We start from the raw sequence: 8,356 nt of genomic DNA, 5'->3' as shown, positions 1-8,356 counted from the left end.
CCAGCGGGACAGTCCCGGAGCGCCGCAGAGGCTCGTGTCCGCGGCAGACGGGAAGGAGCTCGGCGGAGGACGCCGGCTCGAGGCTGCGCGCCCGCGGAGCCGTTCCCTGCTGAGGCCCGTGCGCGGGAGGGCTGCCCCAACGGAYCCGAATAGAACCGACGGCGTGTTCGGGGCAGCCATCCCGAGCATCAGCCCCATGATGAGTGGAAATTAGTGTGAAAAAGCAGTATTTTACCGCATTTTCGTGGACCTGATTCTGTGCTGTTCCCGCAGCTGAACCTCTCCTGTTGCTTTTTTATGCCTTCTGKTTTTTTTCCTCTTTGTTTACCCCCCGTCTTCATGGGGTTCTTGTGCATTAGCAGAAGAATAGGAGAACACTTCAGTGGCCTTTGATTCGGTTTTTAATTCCCAAAAATTTTGCAGCACAGAAGCACGAGTACCTTATAAGGTACAGGAAAGGTAATACACCCTGGAATTGAAATAGCTGCTTCCTTGGGGCTTCGGTCCTGTCCYTCTCCTCCATGCAATCACATTTTTAATTTTACACATGGAGTCTGACAGGCATTTGCCAACCTGTACGGCTTGGGAAGGACATGATGACTTTGTATGYTGGCTCAGGAAAGTCAGGCTGCGTTCATTTTTCACAGAGGAGTGAGGCGTTTTCCAGCTGAAGCACTTGTTTTTTGTGCAAGTCAGACATCCTGCAAGTATGAAATCCCAGAAGCTGAGGAGGGGGAGAGGACCCATTGGATACGGTGTTTCACTATTTGACTTGCTCTTCTCAGCCGGGGCASAGCWYCTGGTGCCCCTTTGAAGACCCTAARTGTTGAAAGCAAACCTTTCAAGTTTGCAATAGCTGCGGGGAGAAGGAGAGTGGATAGCATTTGAGGTACCCACTTGAGCAGCGACACACGTAACCAGGGGATTTTGGTATCYCTGCCTGCCCCTGCATGTGCAAGGGTGCGGAGATGCGGTGTAGCACTGACATCCTCAGGGCAGGGTGAGCCCTCATGTTCCCTGCCTGTGTGGCGCCTGCCAGGGGTTGTGGTCTGACTGCTACCATTGCCACTAGCCTGGCTCGATTGCCAGAGCTGGGTGGGAGGTGAGAGGTACAAAGGCAATTGGAAARGTGTGGCTGGCTCTTCAAACTAGAGTGACCCCGAAGGATGGGTGATGGGAACCTCCACAGCACTGCCATGGCTGTGGGGCAGCACAGGTCCATGCCTGGGCACCTGACAGAAAAAAGGGCCTGAGCCAGAATTCAGAGACTCCTAGTGAGTCAGTATCTGCATGTGTTAACAATAAAATGCAAAAATAAAATGTCAGAGTGATAGGAGAATGAGACACGTCTAAGAGTACAGCAGCTTGGCAGGGATGCTCTGTGTTGCATCACCCTTTTCCCACTCGAGGGCTAGGATGCTTTCTGCTCTCCCAAACCTCCCACCATCTTAAGAATTAAAAAAGTTACAGCTGAGCCAGCCGAACTTTTCCAAACCTATGCAAAGCTATGCTTCAGTCATGCCTGTATCCGTATAGAGCAATACCTGTATCCGTATAGTGCTGACACCAGGCAGGTATGGCTGGACTGCACTCACTTCAAAACCAGGCAGGTAGGAACAGGGCAGGCAGTGATGCACAGGCAGTTTAGTAGAAAAGCCCAAAAGATCACTTGCTAGGAAAATGTTGAAAATCCTGACCCTATCTATGCGATGTTCTAAAAGCTTTAAAATGACTACAGGTAATGTCAMAAGGCATTGAACCAGCTTGATACCACTTTTTACAAACTGGTTAATTGTTGGTTCATCTGAGGGAGGGTAAGGGATGGCACATCATAAAATCATAGAATAATYCAGGCCAGGAGGCAMCTCTGCAAAACTGCTTTCAGGTCACGTGGAACTGCTGGAAGCATTTGCTAGTCAAAGCCAAATGCAATCTCTCCTGCCATGCTGATTACTCCTTGCTCTCCTCCACCCAGTGTCCAGAGTTTCCAATCTCTTTTGGGGCCATTCAGSTTGGGTGAGAGCTGGCAGGGGCTGCCCAGCCACAGGGTGAGGCCGGGTAATGGTACTTACTGCTCTCTACAGAGAAGGCTCTGGGGTTTGCTCCCAAATAGAAATACAAGTTCCCTCTAGAAGGGGGAAACGATAACACTTTTTTTTTTTGTTTGCAGCAGATTGCAAAGGCAGTAAAGGCTGATTCTTTTGGAGCCAACCATGGATTAAGTCCATTATAAAATTAAAACAGATGGAGCGCAATTTCACTTACATTACAAAAAAAGGACAGGAACCATCTGCAATAAGATTTAGCATTGCAAAGCTATTGTTATCATGTTACCATTAAAACCTTTGATGAAGAGTTTTCTTTCTTTCACAAACTTGTTCACAYGAAACAAATGTTTTATTTATTCATCTTCCTAAGATAATCATATTTTATTTAAAAATATGTTGTCTCTCAAAAAACCAGCTCTTGGTTCTAGCAGAGTATGGCAAAACAAAGGAATGTTGTAAAACTCCAGCATTGAGACACTGGGAGCTTCAGTGGGGTAGATGTAGCAAAAGGAGAATTCTGTATCCATTTTTCCTTTAAAAAACATTTCCTTTTGTTTGGGCACAATGTCTGATACTGAAAATAGATAATTAATGAGATAATGGGATACTGCATGTCACCTCCTGTCCAATGGGATTATCTGATGGCTAATTATGGACAGATTGTGATTAATGTGATTATGGATTGGATATTAATCTGATTCTGGATTGATCTAGTTATGTTTTAGTCTGCTCCAAATGGTTAATTGGATCTGAGATAATAGAAATGCAGCTTGCACCAGATTTTGCCACATCAGTTGATGAAGTATCTTTTGATCTGGGTGGGTTGCGAACAATAAATTATTTACAGCTGTTGAGAAAATGACTCTTCCTTAGAATGTAGTCATTCATTTTATTTTTGAGAGCCTTTGAAAACAAAATCAATATCCTTTCTAAAAGGAGATGTTGACAAAAGAAAGGCACGTACATAACTCACAAACAAATGTGACGAAATTAAACAGTGGTTAACCCGGTGGCCTAATGTCTGGTGATGCATTTGAATTGCTATGTGGAGCTTTGGGCTCAATTCTTCTGAGACCAGCAGGGGTTGGGAGCATTGCAGGGGAACAGGGCCCAGCGCTGGGGAAAGTGGTGTTGCACAAGAGCTACTGCCAGCCCTGCTAGTGATTAAGAATCAGCCATGGTAACATGGCAAAGTGAGCCTTTGCCATTTTTCCCTCTGGATAAGGAGGATTCAGAAAGTTCATGAGTGCAGAAAAGACTTATTGGCCCATCTCCTCTGGCTTCCTTCATGCCAGACCATGCAATTGGATGCAGAATTATTTTTTTCCCTCACAGTGAGCCTGTTAATTTATGGTTGACCTCAGTCATGTCTCCCAGAGATACATCTGGTCTTGGTGTCGCCTGCCAGTGCAGGGGAGGCTGCCTTGGTCTTGCATCCTGCTTGTCAACTACTTTCACTGAAATGGACCGCTAAGTGTGTAGTTTAGGTTCAACTCCCAGACAGTGGATCTCGTTATGCCATTATCTGCAGGATTAAATGCAATGGGCAAATTGTAGACTTTGTAGACTTCATCTTGTGACAGGGCAAGCAGGAGGTACATTAGCCTTTGTCACCTGATGCTATAAGAGGCAGGTAACTTCACCAGAAGGTGCCCTTCCCTAACAGGCTCTGCAATAAAAATATCAAAAATCAGACAGGTCCCAAAATATTGAAAACAAGCTTACTGCATCTGGTGTGCTTACACAAAAGTGCTATTGACTGAGTTGAAACAAAGAAAAAAGGAAAAACCAACTTTCCCTGGAAAGTCCTTAGAGGCATGGAAAAAGCAGTTCCCCTGGGGTGACTGTCCCTGCTGCTGCTAGGAAGGTTTGGGCTGGCATGAATGGGAATRCAGAGGCATCCGTATTCCTTTCCAGCAGTGTAATGGGCAAAAAAAAGAGCAGCTACCTCTTTAAAAAATAATGCTGCTACAACCTGTCAGAGAATTTCACACACATCTGCCATTAACGACAAGGCAAGCTGCGTGCAGAAGGAGGGTGGCAGATCACAAAACCCCATCCAGGTATCTGCACTGGGAGGGGAGCAGAACTCTTCTCACCAGCATTGTTTCCCTTGTCCTCCACACAAGCCACCATCACTCCTGGGCAGGACAAGCTCCCCTCTGAGGGAGCTTGGTAGAAAAGGTTTTTTGCTTGTGAGCTTGGTAAAAAGGGTTTCTTAAACTCCTCAAGTGACCTTGTTCTTTAGGGAATATGCAGCAAATATGAKGTTACTTTGAGACTCCCTTGTTACTTGACTGGCACATGGAAATTATTACCAAGAGAGAGGAATTCATAAAAAAAAAAGAAAATACCTTCTTACAGTGGTTTTATAGGCTCAGTATTAGAAGGGCTGTCCCTGCTAYGGGGTGGCTTTGGAGGAGCTCTTTCCTCTGTCCCCCACTTTGTAAACGGGGCTTGTGGCATTGTCCCCTTCCAGAGGCTGCTGTAAGGCCTCATGAAAGATCAGCTGCTGCTCTGAGCCATGCAGGTTAGTGGTTGTAAGGTGATCTGGACAGAGTACTAAGGACACCTGTGGTGGTGTTGAGATGAGTTTTTGTGCCAGCGAGCACAAAATGATGTGGCAGCACTTTGGGGATACACGTCCCTTCTCATGTACAACCTGTGGCTGTGGGCAAGGGGTGAGTTCAGGAGGACTGGCAACATCCTGGGGTGGCTGAACTGCTTGGACCCTGCGTGTACACAGCATCTGGGCATAAAATATTTCAGCAGCAGAGATCCCTCCTGCTGCTGCTTCCAAGGTGGGTTTTAGTCCTGTTTGTGCTGGGCCATGGGTGCTGCCCATTGGTTTGGGGGTCCTGCTGAGCTGTAAGCAGGTTGCAGTTGCTTTAACATTATTGGATTTTGACAGATTAGGAGGCGAATCCTTTCGTGTGTTGGGGAAGCTTCCCAAATGAAGCTCTTTTAATTTATCTGAGTCAGCTATCCCCAGGGTGATTGCAGGAGGAGTAAGCTAAGGATGACCCATGACAGAGGGCACCATCACAGCAGTAATAAAAAAAATTCCTGCTCTTCACTAAATCCCTTAGTCATGAGGCTGTATTAGCTGGATTCCATATGTTTTAATTAGGAATTATGTATTTTAAGAGAGCCAAAATCCAGTTCTAGGGAAGACRTGATTACATATTTGCAATGTCCTTGTTTCCTTTGGTTTCTGTAGAGATACCAATACAGGTACCTGTCCTTGTTTGCAACCATATTTTTAAAAGTTTTATGATCTATGTTACTATTTTTTTTCTTTTGCCCAATCCCAATAGTGTGAAAAAATGTAATTCTCTTTCCAATGCAGAAATTGGGTCAGCAGATCCTAATGAAATAATCCTGGATAACAATGCACCATACAAGGATCTGCTTCCACTAATTAATGACTAATTTTCTTTCAAAATATAAAGAAGTAACTTCTGCCTGCTGTGGACAGTGCTACCTTCAGTGGCACCTGTTTGTTGTATATTTTATCTTTTTTTGTTATTGTCATGAGAAGGTCAGATAGAAAAAAGCTTTTTGCCATGGTTCAGCTTGTATGGATCATGCTGATATAATACCTACCTGATTACAGTTATAAGCTCCTAAAACACTGGCCATAAGTGATAAAGACTTCCTTTGTGCTTCAGGCTGTAATCCGCATCAAGCCAGTTTCAATAAGGATTTGTGCATCTGAAGTGTTGCTGAGGATTTGAATCAAAATTATAAACAGAAAATATAATAAAAAGTCTGTCATGTCTCTGAATTGATGATGTTACACCTTAAAATCTGACCTGAAGAGTGGAGATGTCACTCTGCACATGAAAATACAATGTGTGTGCCATGAGGCTAGATGCATGGTGAAAGGATCAATTTATTCTTGGCTATGATGCAATTAGTTAATTTTGRTAGTACTTCACTTTTGTTTTAGTGTGAGATACTAAAACCCAAACTTGGATGAGATCTCTGTTTATTTTTGTGGTTAGGGCTTTTTAGGTGTACGTTTGTTGTAAATATTTCATCCACATGAGATGTGCATGTTGGAAGCTTAGTTTTGGAGCCTAAAATAGGATTATGAAATTACATGCCACGCTTTTAATGAGTAAAACACCCAATTAAAAAGACATAATGGGCAAATTAAGGATGCCCAGGACGTTCTTATTTTGCATCCTTATTTTGCCTTTGTTGTTCCTTTTGTTGGATTACCTAGGGTGCAGGTAGGRATTTCTATACTGTATAAAATTTCACATCTCTGAAGAGTTACACTGCATCTTAACTATCATTCAAGSTGGTGATAAAGAGCTACATCAAACATTTATCCTCTTTTTAAACCCCTCTCAGGGTACTGTGGCTTCTGCAAAACAATTTTCCCCCTCATTTTCCTATAAACAATGGGTTTTTTTGCACCTGGTCATTTGCACAGACCAGGCGATGCACAGGCAGCTTCAAATAGTAATTTTATTTCCTTTCTTTTTTGGGACTGATTGAAGTGTGGAGCCAGACCAGCCAGAAGTCAGACCAGTCCCAGAGCTACTTTAATCCATATAATCAGGCACAGGCCTTGAAGGAGGTTTGCCACCTCYTTTAGCTCTTCCCTTTGCAGCCCTCCTTTGGGGCTTGAGAAATTAAGGTAGTGCTCTGGGGCCAGGAAGCTGGAATATGCAGGACAGCTGCTTTTCTTCTATTCTAGAGACATTTGAGATGTGAGACAAAGTAAATCGTCCATTTAGACGCTTGAATTGCTGGACCTGGTTAGCTTTTGCTGTAAAGCAGCACTTTTTGGCATCTGATGTGAAAATCATGTGGCAGAATAAATTTTAGAGGTGATCCTGTGCCAAGACTGTGGCAAAGTCAAAGAGCCTTTTTGATCAATCCGCCTTTTGCTTTCCTATGGAGCGACTCAGCAATGCAGAACAAATCAGTGACATGCTGCAGATCACCGCTGATTCTTGGAGAAGCAGTCCAATGGCCACAATTGCTTGGGGGGATTGTATTTATTCACGCCCCCATCCCCGTTCCCAAACCACTTCAAGATAGGAAAGAAGAAACTGCATTCATGGCTCACTATCTTGCGATTTCTGGGATGGGAATTCCATTCTGGAACATCCCAAATCCATGTGTGCTTGGGGCTTCTGAGTTGGCAGGACTAGTTGCTCCACTGTGGCAGCTCCTGCCAGCTTCTCCAGGACATCAGGTTTTTAGAGAGCCACAGCACATACTTTAGCAGTGAATTTGGCCTGAAACATTTTGCTTCATTGATTTTTAAATCACTCTCCTTGCCACCAGAARAAAATATGGAGGTATGGAAGAAACAGCAAGTCTCAGTCTTGTCCCTGGGGCACCCTGGTGCCATGTAGGGGCAGGCCCAAAATATCTTGCTTTGGTTCTGGGAAATCATAATAATAATAAAATAGATTAAATTATATATAAATTATATAAATTATTCAGAACTCAYGAGCTATTGCCTAATGTTGCTTGGAGCCAAGCACGTGAGTGTGGGTGAGGCAGCCAGAAATTTGTCCTGCTGAGAGGATACCATCCAGGGCTRGTGATACCTGACTGGCCTTTGAAATTTAGGTGGCTTGGTCAATCAGTGGCCCATGATATTTGGGAAGAACTGTGACATCGGGCCTTTCCAGTGTRCCACACACTCCATCTCTGCATTATCGCCTTTGCTCTTGCTGTGTCTCATGGTGTGTGGAGTGTGGCCGGGGGGGATCTGGCAGCCGCAGGCGGGGGCAATCCTCTCCTAGGCTGCTGTTGGCTCCACAGCCGTAAATTAAGACTTTTCCCTTCTTTCTCTWTGCAAGGCACATTTTCATTGGCTTAGGATAGGATCTGGCAAGCAGCACRGACATTTGAAGGCATAATTCCGCTTTCTGTTTTTTTTTTTTCTCTTTAAGGGCTTTAACCCGTTACTTCAGCAGTGCAGGGGAACCGGSCAAAGGCGGCCGGAGGAGGCTGGTGCTGGTACCAGGTCAGTTTGGGCTGGAAGGGGTCCCCTCCCCTCGAGGTGCTCTACAGGAGCCGGACGGGCTCCCTACGGCAGCGGCAACTTCGCTCTTACCCACCGGTGTGGCCCGGACCGTGCAGGGGGGCCGATACAGCCAGCCGGGCCGGGGGACAGAGCGACTGTACGAGAGARCAGAGGCAGGGCGGTGCTGAGGGACAAAGCCAGCTCTGCGGTGGACAGCAGGCCCACGGACACAGAGAGCGGTGCCGTGGGACGCAGCCGGCAGTGCGAGTGTCAGCGGGCGGCTAGGAGAGACAGCCGGAGAGAACGAGGG

The sequence above is a fragment of the Malurus melanocephalus genome, unplaced genomic scaffold, assembly GCF_030028575.1.
Source record: "Malurus melanocephalus ecotype Western Australia unplaced genomic scaffold, MMel_1.1 scaffold_96, whole genome shotgun sequence".
NCBI classification, from domain to species: domain Eukaryota; kingdom Metazoa; phylum Chordata; class Aves; order Passeriformes; family Maluridae; genus Malurus; species Malurus melanocephalus.
This window is presented reverse-complemented; position numbering follows the sequence as displayed.